This window comes from Nerophis ophidion, linkage group LG09, assembly GCF_033978795.1.
Source record: "Nerophis ophidion isolate RoL-2023_Sa linkage group LG09, RoL_Noph_v1.0, whole genome shotgun sequence".
Taxonomy (NCBI): Eukaryota; Metazoa; Chordata; class Actinopteri; order Syngnathiformes; family Syngnathidae; genus Nerophis; species Nerophis ophidion.
Window position 1 is genome coordinate 10794751 of NC_084619.1, and position 11986 is coordinate 10806736.

An 11986-nucleotide genomic window follows, 5' to 3' on the forward strand; every position below is an offset into this window, starting at 1 on the left:
GACAGACAGACAACATTCACACACTATATTGATATAAAAAAAAGTAGGCATTGTATTTTGCTAAAAAACTATTTATTTTTTTAGGTAACTCTTATCTTTTTGCATTTTAGAAAAATATTTTTTAAAAGTAATAAACTTTTCAATCAAAATTCTCCTTTGACGTATATTTACATTATAAAATAATGAATACAATTACATACTCAATAGTATATATTATAATTTTGCATATAATTATAATTTGTCAAATATGTATTATATGGGATTTTAATTTTTTATTGTTTTTATTATTATTCTTGCTTTAATGTAACATGAGTTGCTGTATTGTCTGTGGAGAAGATCCCTGCTCACTGGCTCCCTCTAGTGAAAATATATATTATAAGGCCCTCAGTGTGTGTTGGCCTGTCTTTTAAGTGCACTTTTAGTTTTGGTGTACTTGTTTGTGCCCAGTTGGACCTTTTGAGCATTGATCCCAAATGTTGACTGCAGGCCTTCCGCATGCTGAGTCAGGAAGGCGGAGCCACGTCGAGGTGGTTATGTGGCAGACGGCCCACCTGCACTTTACTGACTGCTGCATTAAGATATGCTTCGTTAGTAATATCTCCATTCAGAGATGAGCTTAATTGATCCTAATTGATTGGCTTATTGATCAGGTCTGCTGCAAGGAATTAAAAGCAGATGTCGTCATATAGTGAGCTGTTTTTTTTTGTTTTTTTTTTGAAGCAGTGCTTAGTTCAGGTGTTGTGGGGGAGAAAACAAAAAGAAGGTGATTGTATTTGACCACATCTCTGCACAAATATTTCATTACTGCAACAAAAGAAGGCCATTAACTGCAATGTAAGAGTGGAGTCAAGCTGCTTGTCAGCCACATCCTCACCATGTTTGTCTACTTTTCTGGCTGCTCTCCAGCTAATTTGATACAACAATGCAACACAAGAGCGCCTCAGGACTTTTTTTTTTTTTTTTACAATTATCAATGATGCCACATGCTGCAGCTGAATGTCAACACCAACTTGACTTGTTTCTGAAATATTAAAGCCCCGAATTAGGAGCAGAACTTAATGATGATCGGAGTCATTACAACTTCAGCAGGCTTTGTTTTGGCGATAATGATTAAATTCCACAACAGCTGGATTGAATTTTTGGGCAGGCTTAATCTTTTGTAAGAATGGGATGGATTGTGGCTTCTGTTCTGGCACATTTTTAGGGGAAAAGAAGTGGAATTGTGAGAGGATATTAGCCGTCATGTCACTGGGCCGATGCCTTCTGCATGCACTGAAAATAACATCCTATTCAGACTATTAATTTGAAGTATGAATATTTACATGTGCATGCAGAATAATGTTTATTTTTTAAAAGGGTGAAACACTTAGAGAATAAATGAAAGGTTTTTTTTTTAATGAATAACTCAATTTATTTGTGCGGTATATTAAACCAAAATTAATATCATTGTTTTGTTGTAAAATAAAAAAATAATAATAATAATAATAAAACATATACAGACTATTATTAGCAATATAACACTATTAATACTATTGCATTAGTAGTATTTTTATGTCATTTGTTTTCTTCAGTAAGAAATTTTACATCAAATTTTTTTATTTTTCAGAGGTTTAGAACAACTTTTTATTAAAACAAAGGTATTATGTTTTCATACATAAATACTTTTTTTAAATAATTAACTAATATTATTTGTACGGTATATTAAACCAAAATAAGTATCATCGTTTTGTTGTATAATGAAAAAAAAAATCATAATAATAATAAAACATATACAGACTATTATTAGTAATATAACACTATTAGTACTATTGTATTAGTAGTATTTTTATGCCATTTGTTTTCTTCAGTACAAAATTTTACATATTTTTTCTATTTTTTAGAGGCTTAGAACAACTTTATAATAAAACAAAGCTATTATGTTTTCCTACATAAATATTTATTTTTAATTAATAACTCACTTTATTTGTACGGTAGAATAAACCAAAATAAATATCATCGTTTTGTTGTAAAATGAAAAAAATAAAAAATAAATAAAAAATAATAAAACATATACAGAGAATTATTTGTAATATAACACTATTAGTAGTATTTTTATGTCATTTGTTTTCTTCAGTACAAAATTTTACATCATATTTTTTCTATTTTTAAGAGGTTTAGAACAAATTCATATTAAAACAAAGCTATTATGTTTTCATACATAAATATTTTTTTTAATAACTCACTTTATTTGTACGGTATATTAAACCAAAATGAGTAACATCGTTTTGTTGTAAAATGACCCCAAAAAAAAAAAATCCCAATGATAATAATAAAACGTATACAGACTTTTATTAGTAATATAACACTATTAATACTATTGTATTAGTAGTATTTTTATGTCATTTGTTTTCTTCAGTAAGAAATTTTACATCATATTTTTTTATTTTTCAGAGGTTTAGAACAACTTTATATTAAAACAAAGCTATTATGTTTTCATACATAAATACTTTTTTTTAAATTATTAACTCATATTATTTGTACGGTATAAAAAACCAAAATAAGTATCATTGTTTTGTTGTATAATGAAAAAAAAAATCATAATAATGATAAAACATATACAGACTATTATTAGTAATATAACACTATTAGTACTATTGTATTAGTCGTATTTTTATGTCATTTGTTTTCTTCAGTACAAAATGTTACATCATATTTTTAATTTTTTTGGGAGGTTTAGAACAACTTTATATTAAAACAAAGCTATTATGTTTTCATAATTAAATATTTTTTTTCATTAATAACTCACTTTATTTGTACGGTATATTAAACCAAAATAAGTATCATCGTTTTGTTGTATAATGAAAACAAAAAATCATAATAATAATAAAACATATACAGACTATTATTAGTAATATAACACTATTAGTACTATTGTATTAGTAGTATTTTTATGTCATTTGTTTTCTTCAGTACAAAATGTTACATCATATTTTTTAGAGGTTTAGAACAACTTTATATTAAAACAAAGCTATTATGTTTTCATACATGAATATTTTTTTTTATTAATAACTCACTTTATTTGTACGGTATAATAAACCAAAATGACTATCATCGTTTTGTTGTATAATGAAAACAAAAAAATCATAATAATAATAAAACATATACAGACTATTATTAGTAATATAACACTATTAGTACTATTGTATTAGTAGTATTTGTATGTCATGTGTTTTCTTCAGTAAAAATTTTTACATCATATTTTTTCTATTTTTTAGAGGTTTAGAACAACTTTTTATTAAAACAAAGCTGTTATGTTTTCATACATAAATACTTTTTTTTTAAATTATTAACTGATATTATTTGTTCGGTATAATAAACCAAAACGACTATCATCGTTTTGTTGTATAATGAAAACAAAAAAATCATAATAATAATAAAACATATACAGACTATTATTAGTAATATAACACTATTAATACTATTGTATTAGTAGTATTTTTATGTCATTTGTTTTCTTCAGTACAAAAGTTTACATCATATTTTTTCTATTTTTCAGAGGTTTAGAACAACTTTATATTAAAACAAAGCTATTATGTTTTCATACATACATTTTTTTTTCATTAATAACTCACTTTATTTGTACGGTATATTAAACCAAAAAAAGTATCCTTGTTGTATAATGAATAAAAATAATAATAATAATAATAATAAAACATATACAGACTATTATTAGTAATATAACACTATTAGTACTGTTGTATTAGTAGTATTTTTATGTCATTTGTTTTCTTCAGTACAAAATGTTACATCAAATTTTTTTTAATTTTTTAGAGGTCTAGAACAACTTTATATTAAAACAAAGCTATTATGTTTTCATTCATAAACATTTTTTTTAAATTAATAACGCACCTTATTTGTACGGTATATTAAACCAAAATGAGTATCATCGTTTTGTTGTATAATGAATTTTTTTTATAATAATAATAAAACATATACAGATTATTATTAGTAATATAACACTATTAGTACTATTGTATTAGTAGTATTTTTGTCGTTTTTTTTCTTCAGTACAAAATGTTGCATCATATTTTTTCAATTTTTTAGAGGTTTAGAACAACTTTATATTAAAACAAAGCTATTATGTTTTCATACTTAAATATATTTTTTTAATGAATGACTCACTTTATTTGTACGGTATATTAAACCAAAATGAGTAACATCGTTTTGTTGTAAAATGACAACAAAAAAAAAAAATCCTAATAATAATAATAAAACATATCCAGACTTTTATTAGTAATATAACACTATTAGTATTATTGTATTAATAGTATTTTTATGTTTGTTTTATTCAGTACAAAATGTTACATCATCATTTTTCTTTTTTTTTTTTTTAGAGGTTTAGAACAACTTTGTATTAAATCAAAGCTATTATGTTTTCATACACAAATATATATTTTTAACTAATAACTCACTTTATTTGTACGGTATATTAAACCAAAATGAGTATCATCCTTTGTTGTAAAATGAAAAAAATAAATAAGTCATAATAATAATAATAAAAAAACATATACAGACTATTATTAGTAATATAACACTATTAGTAGTCTTTTTATGTCATTTGTTTTCTTCAGTATTTTTTCAATTTTTTAGAGGTTTAGAAAAACTTTGGGTTAATACAAAGCTAATATGTTTTCATACATAAATAATCAAAATAAAAATATTAAATATCCAATTGTTTTAATGTCCAATCAATTAGAGACTCTGAAAAGTTTATTGGTGCTGTATAGTAAACCCAAGTTATTATGCTTTTGGTTTGGAAAAAATATATATATATATTCAAAATAAGTACAAAAATATTCCCATTTTTATTTTTTTAACTGGAAAAATTAGCAACTGTTTAATGGTTTACAGCAGGGGTGCCCACACTTTTTCTGCAGGCGAGCTACTTTTCAATTGACCAACTCGAGGGGATCTACCTCATTTATATATATCATTTATATTTAATTATTTATGAAAGAGACATTTTTGTAAACAAGTTAAATGTGTTTAATGATAATACAAGCATGTGTAACACATATAGATGTCTTTCTTTCACAAAGACAAGAATATAAGTTGGTGTATTACCTGATTCTGATGACTTGCATTGATTGGAATCAGACAGTAATGATGATAACGCCCACATTTTCAAATGGAGGAGAAAAAAAGTTGTCCTTTCTGTACAATACCACATGACAGTGGTTGGTTTTTGGCATCTAATTCATCCAGCTTCCATACACTTTACAAGAAAAACATTGGCGGCAAATTCCGTAGCTTGCTTGATTGACATTCACGGCACCCGAGGGTCTTGTGAGATGACGCTGGCTGCTGCCAGTTCATTATTATGAAAAAATGACAGAGAGGAAGGCGAGAAACACTTTTTATTTCAACAGACTTTCGCGCCGTCCCTTCCGTCAAAACTCTAAAGGCCGACTGCACATTTCCTATCTTCACAATAAAAGCCCTGCTTCATGCTGCCTGCCCTAACAAAATAAGAGTCTCGGAAAGCTGGCATGCACAAGTAATGTGCACGCCACCTTTCTGAGGGATCGCTTGTGCACGCCAGTTTTCCGAGACTCTGTATTTAGTTAGCGCAGGCAGCATGAAGCAGGGCTTTTATTGTGAAGATAGGAAATGTGCAGTCGGCCTTTAGAGTTTTGACGGAAGGTACGGCGCGAGAGTCTGTTGAAATAAAAAGTGTTTCTCGCCTTCCTCTCGGTCATATTTTAATAATAATGATCTTGCAGCAGCCAGCGTCATCTCACAAGACCCTCCGGTACCGTGAATGTCATTTAAGTGACGTCTTGGTGAAGATTGATGATCACTAATTTTTAGGTCGATTTTTTTAAAAAGCCTGGCTGGAGATCGACTGGTAGCTCGCGATCGACGTAATGGGCACCCCTGGCTTACACTATTAAGGCAATACAACCAAAAGGATGATGGTTTTGTTATATATTATATTATATAGATTCAGAAAAATTACAAAACAATGAATTATATATTTTTAGAACTAAAAAATCAGATCATTTTAAAATGTTTCTCTTTATTAGTACAAAAAAAACAAATTGAGGATTTTTTTTGGTGTAAAATGAAACACATTGTCAGAAACACGATGCAAAATATACCCATAAATGATAACAATTAAAGACTGAAATAGCTCCCTTCATGAGTATTTTATTGAGAAGATGCACATGTAGTGTTGTGTTGAGTACAATTTGACTTTAGATCTCCCTTCTTCTCGTCTCAGCAGGGTGTCACTTCATCAATTATTGAAGCTCCACTTCACGGTAATACATAATTTCTCATCAATTATTCACCAGAATGTGCGCGCAGTTGACTTAATTGTGTTATTGACTTATCAAAAGTCATTTCCTGAAAATCCTCCAGGATGTTGTCCGCCGATGTTGATTGAAGGGAGGAGGAACCCGCCGATAATAATAGTACGACTAAATCCAGTTGATCACATTTAATGAGGCTTTATTAAGACACGGGGAGGAGATTCCTAAAAAGTAAACGGATAATAAACATCACTCGAAGGTCTGCGCTCCTTGGCTCTAAAGAGGAGCTGCTGAATAATGGATAAGAACAGATGGCGGCGGCGAGAGCGACATGAGCGACGACATCTTTAATTGTTTTAAAGAACATGTCACAACAGCAGCGGCGGTGTGTTCGCTGTCTGTTCGGTAATACGGACGTCGTGCTAACAGAAGGGTGGAGATGGGAGGTGTGGGGGCTGCCGGACGTATTTATTTACACCGCAAACATCTGATTTGATAATAAAGTGCACTTTCACGTCAAGATCAACAAGAACGATGTGTGGAAAACACAGCAGGGCCCTGCCATTCATTGCATGCATCAACATTCACAATATCAGTATCGGCCCACGGAGGGGAAAACAAGTGACATCAATTCACATTATCCGTTACGATCAGTGGAAGTTTCTATGTACAGACATGATGATTTATACTCCGGCCACATTTTTCAGTTCAAGTGCATTTTATAAGCTGAATGAGTGTTTTTGTGTTGTTTTTGGAAGTGATAGCTAAAAAGTTTCCAAAGACCAAGAAATTTGCGATAGCAGCAAAGACAAACGTATTTTGTGCTTTCTTCTCACCCCAGATTGACGTTAACCTCATTTTGCCTTTAAACTTGTGTGCTCTAATTTGTTGGATTAACCTTCGTCGACCCGTTTTAGTTTTTAAATGCATAAAAGAACCACATTTTTATGCATCAAGGCTTTTTGACTTTGTCAGGAACCTCTATTTCAACAAAATAAAACTTTTTTTTTTTGTTTCACTAAATTATAAAATGCTCTGGTTGAAATTATGACCTTGGTGTTGTTAGGGTCGGTTTCGACCCAGTTATAAAAATAAGACTATAAAGCACTAAGTAGAGCCAAAACTGAACACACTGACGGCCAGCTCCTCTCCCAATCATGTGAGCTTTAGTGGATTCTCATTTTACCTTCTTATCCGGTACAAAAACAAACAAAATTTATGTGGTTCTTTTATGCATTTAAAAACTAAAATGTCCAGACATTTGAGGTCAATTCAGTATAGAGTTGTTACTATGTTAAAATTATTAAAATGAAAAAATAAATAAAACTAATTTATTTAAGAAATGTGTTCTAATACCCCTCAGTAAGGGTCAGGTAACACAACAACCTTTTTTTTTATTTATACGAATCTCTTGAGGTTCGTTTTATCATTTTTTTCAATTGAAATCGAGGGGTATACTGACAAAAAAAAGGCCCTATGGCCCACACCAAGAATATTAAAACCAATATTTTCATGGATAAGGAAACCTAACGAGGTAACCAAGAGATGAGAAACAAATTGGATGATAGATAATTGTTTTTAGTGTATTTTACAGCTGATTTAAGACATGGGTCAAAACCGACCCGTTAACATAAGAGATGGTAACAGAAAGCTAACACAAGAGGAAGGTTAATCACAAAATATTGTCACCGTAATCAGGTATATACGCAGATTTATCGTGCGGTTTATTTGGTTTGCACATGCTCCTTTACCTGATAAGTTGTTGTACGCTCAGTGCAAAGATGAGTAAGAAGACGCTGATGAAGTGCCCTTCAAAATAAACCCCAAGAGGACTTTAGATAAAACCGTTTCTAAGTTTTCAGCAAAGAAAAGATGTGCATTCGAGCAAAATATATAAAGCAAATATGCATTTGTGTCCAAAAATTTGGGTCTTTTTTTTAAAGTAAATCGGTAAGTAATTTACGGCGATTAATCGCGAATAGTCAAAATACAAAAAAAGTGTGATTAGTCTGATTAATATGCTGTGAAAATAACAAGTTCACTCGTGTGATTAATCACAAATGTTGTCGCATTAATAATCACGTATACACGCAGATTAATCACACCATTTATTTGGACCGTAAATACTTCTTTATCTTAACCATAGATGATTACCTGAAAGGTTGTTTTATGGTCAGTGCAAAGATGAGTAAGGAGACGCTGATGAAGTGCCCTTCAAAATAAACCCCAAGAGGACTTTAGATAAAACCGTTTCTAAGTTTTGAGCAAAGAAAAGATGTGCATTCGAGCAAAATATATAAAGCAAACATGCATTTGTGTCCAAATATTTGTTGTTGTTTTTTAAAGTAAATCGGTAAGTAATTTACGGCGATTAATCGCGAATAGTCAAAATACAAAAAGTGTGATTAGTCTGATTAAAATGCTGTGAAAACAACAAGTTAACTCATGTGATTAATCACAAAACATTGTCGCGTTAATCGGGTATATACGCAGATTTATCATGCAGTTTGGTTTGCACATGCTCCTTTACCTGATAAGTTGTTATGCGCTCGGTGCAAAGATGAGTAAGGAGACGCTGATGAAGTGCCCTTCAAAATAAACCCCAAGAGGACTTTAGATAAAACCGTTTCTAAATTTCGAGCAAAGAAAAGATGTGCATTCAAAAAAAATATATAAAGCAAATATGCATTTGTTTCCAAATTGGTATTATGCATGCAAGTAAAATACTGTGATTAATCGCGAATAGTCAAAATGGAATAAGTGTGATTAGTCTGCTTAAAATGCCATGAAAACAAGTTAATTCATGTGATTAATCACAAAACTTTAGCGCATTAATAATCGTGTATACACACAGATTAATCACACCATTTATGTGGACTGTAAATACTTCTTTATCTTAACCATAGATGATTACCTGAAAGGTTGTTTTATGGTCAGTGCAAAGATGAGTAAGGAGACGCTGATGAAGTGCCCTTCAAAATAAACCCCAAGAGGACTTTAGATAAAACCGTTTCTAAGTTTTGAGCAAAGAAAAGATGTGCATTCGAGCAAAATATATAAAGCAAACATGCATTTGTGTCCAAATATTTGTTGTTGTTTTTTAAAGTAAATCGGTAAGTAATTTACGGCGATTAATCGCGAATAGTCAAAATACAAAAAGTGTGATTAGTCTGATTAAAATGCTGTGAAAACAACAAGTTAACTCATGTGATTAATCACAAAACATTGTCGCGTTAATCGGGTATATACGCAGATTTATCATGCAGTTTGGTTTGCACATGCTCCTTTACCTGATAAGTTGTTATGCGCTCGGTGCAAAGATGAGTAAGGAGACGCTGATGAAGTGCCCTTCAAAATAAACCCCAAGAGGACTTTAGATAAAACCGTTTCTAAATTTCGAGCAAAGAAAAGATGTGCATTCAAAAAAAATATATAAAGCAAATATGCATTTGTTTCCAAATTGGTATTATGCATGCAAGTAAAATACTGTGATTAATCGCGAATAGTCAAAATGGAATAAGTGTGATTAGTCTGCTTAAAATGCCATGAAAACAAGTTAATTCATGTGATTAATCACAAAACTTTAGCGCATTAATAATCGTGTATACACACAGATTAATCACACCATTTATGTGGACTGTAAATACTTCTTTATCTCAACCATGGATGGTTACCTGAAAGGTTGTTTTATGGTCAGTGCAAAGATGAGTAAGGAGAATCTGACAAAATGCACTTCAAAATAAACCCCAACAGAACTTTAGATCAAACGGTTTCTAAATGTTCAGCAAAGAAAAGACATGCATTCAAGTAAAACATATAAAGAATGTTCCTATTTGACATTCTGAGTTGAAAATTACATTTGTTTCCAAATGTTTGGGTCTTTTTTAAAGTAATTGTTTGTTATGCAAGCAAGTCATTTACTGCGATTAATCACGATTAGTCAAAATGCAAAAAGTTTGTTTAATCTGATTTAAAATTTTGCCGTTAGACAGTACTGCTTTAAATTAGGGCTGTGAAAACAAGTTAACTCACGTGATTAATCACAAAACTTTATCGCATGAATAATCGTGTATACACGCAGATTAATCACACCATTTATTTGGACTGTAAATACTTCTTTATCTTAACCGCGGATGGTTACCTGAAAGGTTGTTTTATGGTCAGTGCGTACGTGAGTGCAAAGATGAGTTTCACTTCAAAATACACCCCCGATGGGACTTTAGATGAAACTGTTACCAAGTTTTGAGCAAATAATGACGAGTTTTCAAGAAAACCATTGAAGAAATATATTATATACTTTACAATAAAATTGCATTTGTGTCAAAAGGTCATTTGAATTATGCAGGTCGGTAATATACTGTGATTAATCACGATTAATCAAACTGAAAAAGTGGGAATAATCTGATTAAATAATGTACAGCACTACTTTAAATCTAACCCAAGTTATTTTAGCAGGTTTGGGAAATCATCCATCCATTTTCTACCGCTTGTCCCTTTTGGGGTCGCTGGAGCCTATCTCAGTTGCATTATTATATTGTTTTTTATTTTTTATCAAGCTCCTGCAGTCTGAGACATAATTTAAAAAGAATATAGTCGAGGTTTCTGCGGTTTATCCGTTATACAGAGCGGAATATACGTTAGGTCAGGAAAAAACACAGAGGCTATTTTATCCCGACAAGTGAAGGCCACTTCAATAAAATCCCCATACAAGCAGGGAAACCTGCGAAACAGGCTTGAAGGGATGAAATATTCTCAGTTTTTTGTTTCCTGACCTAACGTATAATTTAAAAAGAACACATTTTTGCAGCGTTCCCAAGAATGCTGCTAATGGAGCGCAATCTAGAAGAGAAGAAAGACACAGGGGTGGGTAACCTTTGGCCCCGTGGGACTTAAATGACCCGAGAAATTCTAAATAACTCATGTTTGTATAAACCAGTGGTTCTTAACCTGGTTGGAGGTACCGAACCCAATGCACCAGTTTCATTCGCGCATTCACCGAACCTTTCTTTAGTGAACAATAAAATGTGTTTTTTTCTTCAAATTCAAGACAAAGTTATACGTTTTTGGTAACACTTTAATATGGGGAACATATTCTAAGTAACAAAGACTTAACTTAGAGTTATTTGGACACTAGGGGAACATATTCTAAGACTTAATTTAGATTTATTTGGTTAGGGTTAGGGTCAGGGTTAGAGGGTTAGGGTTATAATAAAGCTATGCCGAATAAGGCAATTAATTAGTACTTAATGACTAGTTAAGAGCCAATGTGTTACTAGTTTGCATGTTCCCCATACTAAAGTGTTACCATGTTTTTTTTACTGGTGTTCAAAATGCACCGTGCATGAACATCACCTTGTTCAAACAACAAAACCCAACACAGTGCATGAACTCACAACAAATGACACACCTGCAAATCAGTCAGCTGTTGCCGTATCCGTAATACGTCGTTACGGAGAAGTTTGTATTTACACGATGAGTCGGGTGTGTTTAGACCTCCACCCAACCCCTAGGGTTCGCTCGAACCCAGGTTAAGAACCACCGGTATAAACGTTGCCTCCTACATTTTGAGCGTGGCCGTCATAGGACTTCTACAAGAGTGAGAACAAACACAGTGTTACTGTTCAAACTGTGTGCAATGTTACAGTGGCCAAATTTTTTAAATATACCGTATTTTTCGGAGTATAAGTAGCCCC